The sequence below is a fragment of the Halichoeres trimaculatus genome, unplaced genomic scaffold, assembly GCF_033239565.1.
Source record: "Halichoeres trimaculatus isolate MK-OKI-2021-1 unplaced genomic scaffold, fHalTri1.1 fHalTri1_scaffold_17, whole genome shotgun sequence".
Classification (NCBI taxonomy): domain Eukaryota; kingdom Metazoa; phylum Chordata; class Actinopteri; order Labriformes; family Labridae; genus Halichoeres; species Halichoeres trimaculatus.
Window position 1 is genome coordinate 26,969,021 of NW_027437195.1, and position 12,236 is coordinate 26,981,256.

The 12,236-nt window shown below is 41.0% G+C and overlaps 1 long non-coding RNA gene across 1 annotated transcript in view; it reads left to right on the forward strand.

Annotated features, from left to right (window-relative positions):
- Positions 1–2,881: 2,881 nt before the first annotated feature.
- Positions 2,882–12,236, forward strand: part of LOC141806488 (uncharacterized) — a 116,813-nt gene continuing 107,458 nt past the window's right edge. The window contains exon 1 of the long non-coding RNA XR_012599779.1: positions 2,882–3,381. This is a non-coding gene — a long non-coding RNA (uncharacterized LOC141806488). The remainder of the gene's footprint in view (positions 3,382–12,236) is intronic.

Here is a 12,236-nt window from a genome sequence, read left to right on the forward strand (position 1 = left end):
CACAGAGTTCTACTGCACAGGCCACCTGGTCCGTGCCACGTGGTGCACAGACAGCTGGTCAGTGCCATATGGAGCATACTCAGCCTTTGTCCCCACCACAACATTTCAATGTACCGGGGTCTTATATCCAGTGTGAAATGTAAAGAAGCAGTTGGGAACAAAGGTCAGACGCACAATCCAAACAGAAACTCAATTAATTTGGTTTCAGCTACATCAAAATACTACATCGAGATAGCAACAACATACCAATTTTCATTATGATACTGTAACAGACTGAATAATAGCAATGAGAATTACAAGGCTCAATGAATGCATCATCCATGATCAGCAGTTCAGCAGGCAGCTAAGTGTGTTGTGTGTTTTATGAGAGAATTGTGGTTACTGTGAATGGTAACAGGTACTAAGTGGTCAAATGAACAACATCAAAATGTGGATAAAGTCTCAGGGTCTCTATCAGATGCTACCATACAAACTAAAAACGTATTCATAAATCCTGTGTAGGATACCTGTCCTCAGACCTGGCGTTCCCATATGGCAGCTACAAGCATTTGCTACAAGTGACAAAGTCTACTGTTGGCAGGTATGAGCAATGCTGAATTTCAAATTGATATGATACAGAAAAATACCAAAGACTGTATACAGAGCAGACAGTGTGGCTCCGTCATTTCCCAGTGCACAGTTCTGAAGCCAAAATACCCCTGTCACAGGGGATACCATTGGTAGCCGTTGTGCAGCCAGAGTCTGCGCAGTAGAGACTGTGAGGGATTCTGGGAGAACCTGAGAGGAGCTGGGTGACAAAAATAATATATATTTTTTTCTTTCCAGAGTTTAATCACTGTACCTCCCAATATATTTTACAGTCCCTAAAAAAAATACACAAGAACGGCAGCTGTCAATCATTATTAAATGTGACGTAAAACCTCGTTTTTAACCTCTAATGAGAAACTTTTCAGAAAAAAGAGGACCTGAATACAAAGCAGCCAAATGATATCTCCAAATCACCACAAGAATCGGACGTGAGAAACATTTCTACGAGGTGTATTCATTTTTTAATGTTTGACCACAGCCCATCTGGAATGACTGGGGAGCCAGATTTTTTTAACCTATACTGCAGCCAGCCACCAGGGGGAGCAGTTTTGTGGCGATCCACTTTGAGCCAAGCAAGATGTCATCCATTTCTTTTACAGTCTATGAAAAAAACACTGGAAACCTTCACATGACAAAATAGAATGTGATTTATCAAAATATTAGGTTACTTCAACTGATCAAAAGTTCTGAAATTCAGCAAGAACATGGATATATAGGAGGAAATGTGGATATATGCTTCAGCTAATGGTGACTTCCATACTGTATCCTCCTCACTGAACTCAATCTGAGCACAATGACGCTCGAAAAACCAATCCCCACTCACTGATTCAGGTTCAAAGATGTCTGCCGGGTTTCTTCATTTCCATCTTTATTTTCCTCATCACAGTAATCATCAGTCAGAATGAGATTTTAAACACTCATCACCCTGAATGAGCTCAGAAATGTCTCACCAAATCATAATGGTCACTCGCAGAGTTAATTGGCACTCGTGACAAACTCACACACACATTCAAACAGCTGAGTGTAGATAACACAAGCAGCCCTCTGCTGTCTGCCTGTGTTCAAACATCATGACCGACACGCATTTTAAAATCTTTAATGGAGGCAGGAATAATTTGATTTCTTGAATTAAAGCTTCAGGCAAAATCTTAATGGAAATAGAAATTATCCCCTGGGTTATAATTGGATCTTAGCTGCTTTAAAAAAAAAACATGTGAGGTGTTTGATGCTCTGCTCGAGAGGCCAGTGAGATAACTGCTCCTGTTGTCATTAACACAGTTCACACCATAACAGAGACTGAGCTGGCTATTTTTAAAAGTGCAACCCACCAATTAACACGTCCAGAATTTGTAGATGCAAATAAGTCTTACATGTTTTAAGGAACTTCTGCATTATGAGAGGCGATCCAGGGCCGATAATGCTGCTTTGAGCTGAGAGGATTGAGAAGAGAGGAGGATATGTCACAACCAAATTAATGAACAAAGCTAAAAAAAAAAGCCATTAAAAACTTAAATCTGGATGGTTCCTTCAAATGAAGATTGTGATTTTTATTAAAAGTATTCTCTTTTCTTTATTTTTTATTTTTTGGCATGCTTGGTGTCTGTGTGAAACCAGTGCTGCCACATCTGCAATGTTTCATTCTTTTCTGCACATTCATGTTTCATGTTTGTTTTATTTTGAGGACACTTTAACTCCTGCACTGCAAAAAATCTAAAATCTTATCAAGTGTTTTTGTCCTGTTTTCAGTAGAAAATGTCTTTTTGGACTTAATATGAACCACATTCACCTGAGCAGTCCAGAAAAATGTCGTATTTCAGGTTATTTGAAGACAAAAATGAGGTCTGAATTGCTTGTAACAAGTAAAAAAAATAATAATCTGCCAATGGAACAAGAAAAATTTGCTGGAAACTAAAATAATGTCTTAATCCAAGTAACTTTTCACTTGTTCCATTTGCAGATTTTTTTTTTAGCTTGTTACAAGCAATTTAGACCTTATTTTTGTCTTTCAACAACGTGAAATAAGACATTTTTCTGGACTGCTCAGGTGAATGTGGCTCATATTAAGTCTAAAAAGACATTTTCTACTGAAAACAAGACAAAAACACTTGATAAGATTTCAGTTTTTTGCAGTGTGTCTTTGTTTCAGGTGTGTTCCTGTGTGCCCTGCCTCTGGCTGGTCACACCTGCTTCCTGATTGCTCCTCCTCACCTGTTTCCCATCATCCTCGTTACCTCTTGTATTTAACCTCATGTCTCTCACTCTCTTGCTGCCAGTTCATTGTTCCACACTTTTTTCATCCCAGCTTTCTTCCACAGTCAGTCACAGTCTTGTTGTGCTTTTGAAGCCCCATGTTTGTTGGAAACCTCTGCCTGAACTTGATTAAACCCTTTGGTTTGTGTCCAGCTGTCTGTGCCATGATTCATGACAAGTACATGTGAAAGTTCTTCAGAGACAAAAACGTCTAAAACATGAAGCTAATGCAGGAAACAGACCTGAAGATACAGACTCTAAGCCAGGAGGGTAACAGCTGCAGACCAGGAAGAGAACCAGGAAGTGCAGGTTGGAGCAGGTGGATCCACTCTGCAGAAACGCAGACCAACCAACAGCTACCAAGACAAACCAAGATCTTTTTTCAGCAAGACCTGACCTCATCCTGACCCATATGAGGAGGAAAACCACCACATGACATCACAGGAGCTTCTGATCCACGAGAGGCAGAGGTTAGCCCTGCATTGTTGGACCTCGTCTTGGAAGTGGAAGAAGACTCAGCGTCATCTTCCTGCTGACGTAAAGGTATGCAGAAAACACACCACACACCACTGCTAATGTGTATTAACCAATCAGAATCAAGGATTCACCACAGCTAGAGAATAAGTGTTGAAAATAGTGATGTTGTCTAAAAAAAGGTAAAGGTTTCCTCCAGCTCTGGTTGTCACATGCGACTTGGTGTTGCTTTAAATACTCAGAAAAAGTGTGAATTACATGTGAAGTGTTTCTGGGTGGAGAAGCACCCAGCAGTGTGAAGTCATTTAGCTTTACTGCCTGTGTGCTGGGTGCAGCGTTTCTCTGTGACTGATCCTTTCTGGAGGTGGTAAATATATACATCACCCTCCTGTGGCGAGCTGTGAGACACTCGAAAGCTTCTGGTTGTGTTCATTTTGTGTTTCCATGAAGCTAACTGTGGCTTTTAGTGAGTCTGTGTGTGGATAGTGTATGTTTCACGCATGTACGTGTGCATCCTGTGCCTTTTGTCACACCTGTGGAGTAACGTGTCAGGGGATCTCGCTGAGCAGAAACCGCCTGGCTGTGGTAATAAGTGTCTTCCATGTTGGAATAATACAACTAAAAATGACTGGAATGATTCAGAGTTGCCAGCGTGGTCTGCTGGGCTCCCACTCACCGCAGCGTGAAAACACACGCTGCAGCGGCACACTGAGAAATGTAATGGTTCCACTCTTTTGTGACTTAGCGTGAGGAGCGTTAGCGATGAAAAAGGCCTCACACAGCGCCTGGTTAGTCGACTCACCCCTGGAGAAATTAGCACATAATGCTCACAAATTATAATTCATAATGTTCTTTTAAAGGCTTGTTAGCACCGTGGCTGCCTGCGCTAAGAAAAACAGCTCCTGCGAGGATATAGAGCAGAGTTTATACAGAGGAAAGAATACTTTTACTCAGGTTTAAAACACCTAGGTCTCTCAAAAAGGCAAAATGCTCTTCAAATCTGTGAAAAAACCACTTCATTTTCATTAAATCAGTCTTTTAATGGATGACAAATAACAAAGCTGAGGTAAAAGCAAGTTTGACTTCGCAGGGTTCATTATTCTTGCTAACAATCATAGCAATCTCATAAATGAGTCATGGACTGTGGAAATGGACAAAAGCATCGAGGAAAGTAAGCTGCAGACAAAGCTTCCTCTCTCCGCCTGCATTTCAACATTTCTCCTGCACTTTCATATTTCCATTATAATATGTAATGTGTTTTAAATCAGGCCTTGAATAATGAATGGACTTCTTTCCATCAAAAGCAGAACTCTCTAAGGTCAGATGTAGCTTCACCGTCGAGGCTGTGAAATGTAACAAAGCAAAGCTCCAGAAAGTAGTTTGCTGTTTGATAAATAAAAAAGGGCAAAGGTCAAACAAAAATTTACCTGAAGCCAAATGTTTACAGGAGGTAGAGATAAGTGAATGATGCTAAAGATCCAAAGCGGTATCACCTGTGAACATTAAATGTCACATGACTCACAGTAAACGCCAACCAGGTCTTTATTCACCACAGCAAGGAGCAGTGTCGCCAACTCCTCGGCAGGAAAAGTAGCTATTGGCTGTCCTCAAAGTTGCTGAATGGCATCATAACCTAATCTGCATGATTCACTGTGCGTGTGTGTGGTAAGTGTAAAGCAGTGGTGATTGCTCTAAGAATGCAAAGGAAGCTCAGCATCCCCAAAAATGTCCCAAAAAAGTGGTGATATGTTCTGCTGTGTGTTCATTTTATTAACAAAATCTGAGCTAGAATTCCTTCATCTTTTGTTCAGAATCAGCTCCTATCACAGGTAACTGGCTCCACCTCCTTCTCATTCATCCCCGCAGCGTCTCAGCGCTTTAACACAGTCGGACGCTGAGCGTCTTCTGACTTCAGCGGGGAAGCGTAGAGTGGGTTGTTCCACTGTGGAAACTGGACGGTCATTGGATAAACGCTGAGCTTTGTCCCGCCCATCGGACGCTCAGCGTCTCTGGGGGTCTATGAGGCAGTGGGCTGGCCTGGACGCTGGGCTTCTGCATGATGATTGGATGATCTGTATGAGGCCGAATCCCTTTTTGATTGACAGTGAAATGAGCCAGTCAGTGATCTTGAAGTATAACCCTCCACTGGAGCATCTTCTCAGTTCTATATTCAGTTGTTCTGGACTGATCCAGAGACTTTATCGATCCCCAGCGAGTTTACCTTTCTTAAAAATGACGAGCGTTGTGTTTAAAGATTCTCTCTCTTTTCACCAATAAGCAGCTAGAGCTACACCTGCAGTCACTCACACTTTCAGCCTGTCTCATGTAGCAGCTCCAGCTGCTAACAAGCTGGCACAGAGGGTAGAATTTACGTTTAAATAAATAAACAAATCTATGATGTAGGCCGGAAAAAAATGAGCTTCCCCTCCTGGACTGACCAGCTGCTGCCACTGGTGTAAAGACCCATTTATACTCTTAACGTACAGAAATGTATCCATCCTTTTCAAACAATGTCACTGACGTCATCTCGCTTGGCTCGAAGGGAGGTCGCCATGAAAACTGCTCCCCCTAGTGGCTGGCTGCAGTATAGGTCAAAAAATCAATCTCCCCAGCCATTCCAGATGGGCTGTGGTCAAACTTTGAAAAATGAGTACACCTCATAGAAATGTTTCTCACGTCCGATTGTCATGGTGATTTGAAGATACTGTTTGGCTGTTTTGTGTTTAAGTCCTCTTTTTTTCTGAAAAGTTTTTTTTCATTTTTTATACAAGGTTAAAAATGAGGCTTTACGTCACATTTGATGACGACTGACAGCTTCTGTTCTTGTGTATTTTTTTGGAGATTGTAAAATATGTCGGCAGGTAGAGTCAGGAAGTGATTAGACTCTCAAAAGAAAAAAATGATAATCATTTTTGTCACCTGGCTCCACTCAGATTCTCCCAGAATCCCTCACAGTCTCTACTGCACAGACTCTGGCTGCCAATTGCCCAGAGTCAAAAGTTTGACAAAAAACTTAAAAACACACAGGAGGTATCACTAATGTGCCACTGGAACAAAAGAAAAGACAAAAATGGAGGCAGCGCTGTAGGAGACGGTGGTTGGTGAGGCCATTAAATAGACCCGAAAGTTCCGCCATTGTTGTTTCTCCATGTCTCGCATACTTTTGAAGCCTCCTCCACTGCTGCCATGCTACGTTACAGCCCCTATTAAATAAGGTTTCACCCCAAATCGCAAAAATGCAGAAAAAAATGCGTTTACAGAGGGACTGAAAACACTGTAGTGAGCATGCCAGGCCTGTAGGTGGCGCTATAACTGTCTTGTCCAGAAGTAGCTTTTGGTAGATCTCCACTGAAGTAGAGTTGAGCTGATCATCTGGTGTATCGGTGAATGCTAAGAGCAGAAGTGGAGCAACATAAGAACATTTTTGCGTTTAAGGTCGGCTAAAATGCTGTTTCTGTGTAAATGAGAGGCTGAAACGCAACAATACTTTTACCCCTAAGTCTTTAGATTATTCACCTCAAATCTGACCCAGTGAAGGAGAAATGTTCATGTTTAGTTTCGACCTGAGACTGTAAGAAGCTCATATGCTAATTTCCTTTTTTGCTTTCTACGTCTTGAACATCTTGCTGCTGCACATAAACACCTAATGTGTGTTCTCCCATGCTAATAAATAAAGTCAAAAAAATAATCTCTGCCAGGAGAAGAGTTAAAAAATTCATGACCATCTGGCTTAGAAATTTTTAATCACTAGCGCTGCAGTCAGAGAGGAGGACCTCTGCAGTCCTCTGTGGCGACGGATGTCCAGGAGACTTCCAGGGTGAAAAGAGCTAACTTAGACGATAAATGGAGAAGAAGAAGAACTCGGGAATGAAAACCCCTGTCTGGTAGCTGTGTGGGTCTTATAGTTTGTGACATGTCAGGATCATTTGTGTGGTAAAATCATGATGATACTGATACAGCTACTGCTAACCCAAAACTATTTCAGAGTAAGCAGGATTTTCATTCAGCGTGGAAAGGTTCAAAAGATCCAAGCGTTATGGATTACTTCTATTATTAATTCCAAACATACAATAACAGCAGAGGAGACGAGCAGAGCCGCCTGTCTGATAAAAATCCTGATGAGTTCAGTCGGTTTAGTCTCACGTCTCCTTTCCCACAACCTCTCCTTTTAAACCACGATGACAGAACTTCCAAACCGACACGACAGAATTATTCTTGGCCTTATTCGGCGTCACAGACACAACAATCCCGTCGCCTCCTCTTCACCTCCCACTCCAAGGGTGAAAAGTGTACTCCAGGCTTTGAATCCACAAATCCAGAGGATGACGATAAATCAGGACGGTTGTCAGGGACGGGAGAGACAGCGGAGGACGCCGTCATGCCTCAGCAGTTAGCGCTCTGGATCTGTGGGTTACTCAGTGACGCGGGCCTCCTCTGGAGCACGGAGAGGACTGAGCACACAGGAACTGACCCAAAGTGTAACTCCATCCCACAGCTTTGTTGTTTTCAATCCTGTCCCTGCAGACAGAGTGATGCACTGTTTTCACATTCAGTTATACAGCAGCTGAAACCGCTCCGTGCAGGAAAAAAAAACAGGGATGATGTTGACGACTCCAGAGAACAGCGGTTATCTCTCTGCTGTAAACAACGGCGTTAAACTCAGCTGATGCCACTTTTTCGCATTTATCCTGTCCCTGCGTGGCCCCGTTGCATCACAAATATTTGAATTACGATGTTTTCTTCTGCAAAGGGCGACGCTCTCCCCCTCTCAAATCCAATACCATGTTTTATTTACTGTTTTCTGAGGGAGTGGGAATCCTTGAAGACCTTAAAGCTATGTTCGGCAGCGCGCTACGTGCTCAGAATACCTCCACAGAGGGGAGGCAGAAGCTAAAGAGGCAACGCTCGACTGCATCTCTTATTAATGAGGGAACGCAAGAAATACATTGAGACCGGTGACACTTTAAAGTCCGGTGATTTCTGGATAATGAATAAAATAGAAAATAAAACAATCAATAAATTATAGCTCTTGTTATTTCGATTCACCTCTACATCCATGTGTTGCCCCTTCCTGCCATTTTGGATTCAAGCTGTCGTTGTTTCAGTGAGTCCAAGGACACACACACTCCAACACAAACAAAATATCATTAAAAATGTATGTTAGTTAAATTTAAAGCGAAAGAAACATCCTCTCGTGATAATGTGAGTTTTGTGAAATGTTTCCTGATTCGTCATCCACTCAGGAGCGTCAGGATGTGACTGGAGGTGGCAGGAAATCGTCCAGCTGTCAGTTTGACGCCTGTACTTCTGGCAGCTTGGTTGAAACAGATCTCTTTAAGCTTGTTGTCATAATGTGTCAGGAATCAGTCCAGTATTTAGGGTGTGAATGGACGTGTGAAGTTTTTCCACTGGTCAGTAAAAAGGATTTAATTAACCTGTCAAAACTGTGAACCCCCAGAGCCACACTTTAGGAGCCAGACGGGCAAAGACGACATTTTAATTCAGTGTACTGACTTTTTGGAAGTTTAATCCACTTTTTTCAGATCAGTCTTTCTAAAAGCACCTCCATGATTTTCTTTTATCACTGTTTTCACTTTTTGACACAAAATATCAGCAAATATATTTAACAGTATGGGCTTTATAGCAATACATGGAGGTAATTAAAGGCCCTGTGAGGAGTTTATCTGCGATTTTTAAATAGTCTCACTTATGCATTTGCATTTGTCTGTGATTTGACAATAAATGATTTAAAATAGGGTCACCAGCCCAAAAATGGTCTATTTCTCCATATCTGGGGGCAGATTAGACCAGGGGTCTTCAACCTTCACTTTCATAGGAGCCCTTTTACCTCAGCACACCTGGATAAAAGTCACTCGGGAGCTACGAAATTAACTTTTCCTTCACAATGAAGACAAAAAGTGTGTAGTCAGAATCTAGTGAATGACAACCTACATACGAAGATTTTTAATTTACAAAATTGTAAATTTATTTTCTTATTTTTTAAATAAATTTGCAAATATTTAAAAGTCTTTTTTCTAAGTATCTAAATAATTTATAATAATAAAAAATGGCAATTTCAATAATGTTTGGGCTGTGCAAAAATTATTAGTTTTTCAAATTTCAAAAATGTGCAAAATTAAATAAAATTAGAATTTGAAAAAAATTGCAAAAAGAAAAAATAAAATAATAAAAAAAACTCAAAGTTTGCCCCAAAAAATTAAACGATAGAAAAAAGAAAATTCAATAAAATATCTTAAATTTTCAAATGATACTTAAATTGCATAACATGTATTGATAATATTGCGTTACTTATCTTTTACTATTTTTTTTCTAATTATTTAGCACATACAAGCATGTATATTAAGGAAGGGTGGGGGGTAAATTGTTTATAATTTTATTATCAAAAATTAGCCCCCTCTCCGTGCAAACCACTTCCTGAAGTTACAGTTTTGATGTTAGAATAAACACTTTCTCTAATTTATCAAAAGGAATTACTCGGAAAGAATAATTTTAGCTTCATTCTGTTCTTGCAGAATATATTACTTGATAGTTTTAATATTATTTAAATCAATGTTATAGTAATGTAGGGGGTCTCTGGAAAATGTCTAACCTGTAAGGGTCAATGGTCTAAAAAAAGTGCCGTGCTCTAGTATGAAACAACTGAATGCTTGTTGTCAAAAATGGTCATTTTAGTCATTGCTGTGCAGTTAATGATTATGTTGATGTTTTTAATTGTGGCCTAATTTTTTTACATGCTGAACGGGATAATGTGAAAACATACAAAGGTGTTCTTTTAATGAGATGACAGCTTTTTCCAGCCATCTCCACACCTCTGTTGTGTCATGTAGGAGAGATATAACATGTTGAATAAATGGAAAATGATTCTCTTGTGAGGAAGTTATGAACATTTGTTTGTGATCATAGAGTAGGATGCGCGGGAGCTCCTCGGTCTGTGACTCCAGCAGTCTGGAGGACCAGGGAGCACACAGTCAACATGCAATGGTGTGGAGTCGGACTGCGGACTCATGTGTTGTGTTTGCGTCGTAATCCTTTTATAATCAACATTCAAAACAAACATAAGGTTCATTTCTCAGTTTAAGGAGCTAGAAAATGGGGCAAAAAAAGGTCTTACTATAACACAAAGCATGATGGGAATTGAGGATAGAGCTATGGCTATGCTTTGAATTAAAGGCAGAGACCTCAGAGAAAAATAACAGACACAAAATTATAAAAATGGTTGATTTAACAGAAATTAATAGAATGGAATAGAAAATATTTTATTTAACCCTGAGGGGAAATTCAGGTGAGGCAGCAGCATTCAAGAAAACAAAGTAAGAAAGTGTATAGAAAGTGCAAAAAGCTCCATAAGAAAAAAAAGATGATGACAGCTTGTCCATCATTGTCCAGTTCAGCCAGCCTCCACCTCCACAGGGTCTAGGACTGAGCTTCTTCAGCAGTCTGTTCAGTCTCTGTCTCCTGGATCCTGTCTGCTCACAGCAGGTGAAGCTCTTCCAATGTGGCGTTGGTGTCTGGTGTTAGCTCTGTTAGCCATGTCTGTGAATAGCATGATGCTACTCTACCTTCTGGTATTCCCTCTGTTGCTGGGTTAGCACAGCTTGCTCGTCCATCTTATTGGAGATAGATATTATGTACATCGTCCTCACCTTGTGGGGAAACATCGGGCCTAGCACCAGTTAGCATTGACATGCTACAGGCTGTTAACAACTGATTTTACATGTAAACAACACGCCCATGGTTACATGTAGGATCTCCAGACAAACACAGGAACAAAAATAGTAAAAATATCACTGAAGACAAAACCAGTTTGGTGTCCATGACCAACAAATGAGCCATACAAAGTGATGATCCACTCTGAATGCAAAGTTGATGAAAAAGAGATGAAAGAAATACAAGAAACGAACAAAGAAGGGAGAGCTGCTGCAACAGGCAGCCACAACCAACTGCTTTCAGTTTCAGTCAAACTTGCTCAGATCTGGATCATCTCTGTTTCATCTTGGAGTGTGAAAGTTTTTTGATGTAAAGGCCATCAGTGCTGGAGAATGACAGCTGGAGGGGACGAGTCAAGGACTGTTTTTTTCTGTTTCTCTTTTTTTAATATTTGTTTTGATGGACTTGATTTGTATTTGTATAGTGTGTTGAACTTGCTCAGATCTGGGTTCATCTTTGATTTTTCGGTGACATCATTAGACAAAGCGACAGGCTCTCATTCATTTCACACCAGAGCAGAGATACAAACAGTGACACCGTGTGAAGTGGCAGCTGCTGGCGCCGCATCAGGGACTTGGCATCACTTGAAAGTTGAGCTGAATTCTTCTTTATGCAAATCCTGAGCCGTGTATCGTAGTGATGGACAGGTGAAGGGCACAGTTAAGGTCTTATGATGTGAGTACGCTTTAAACTCCACTCTGTGGAAAGTGTACAAAAGGGTGAATTATCAGCAACAACATTCTGGTTTGAAGCTTTATATAAAAGCCTGTCTGTAGGTCGGTTTAAAAAGGGCTTTTAATCAGATTAGTTCCAAAGTAAAGACCCTGAAACTGTTGTGAACATGTGCAACCTGTGTGTGTATGTGTGTGTGTGTGTGTGTGTGATTTGAAAAGCAGGCGGGGAGTATTGTCACACTGAGCAGAAGAACCTGTCTCAGGGGATAATGAAAACAGCTGGTTCAGGTGAGGACAGGAGAGTAAAAGAAGGGGAGGTGGGGGGGTAATGATGCAATCATTCTGCACCAGGTATACATGCCTGAAGGGGGTCACAGCAGGGTCAGCCCCCGGGTGCCAGGAGTCAAAGCCTGCAAGAAAACCGTCTGAGTACAGTAAAAATCCTCCATCTGGGTTCAGGAGGGAGTGAAACATGGCTGCACCACATACGTTTTTTTTACGCCAACCCTGAGAAAGATCTGA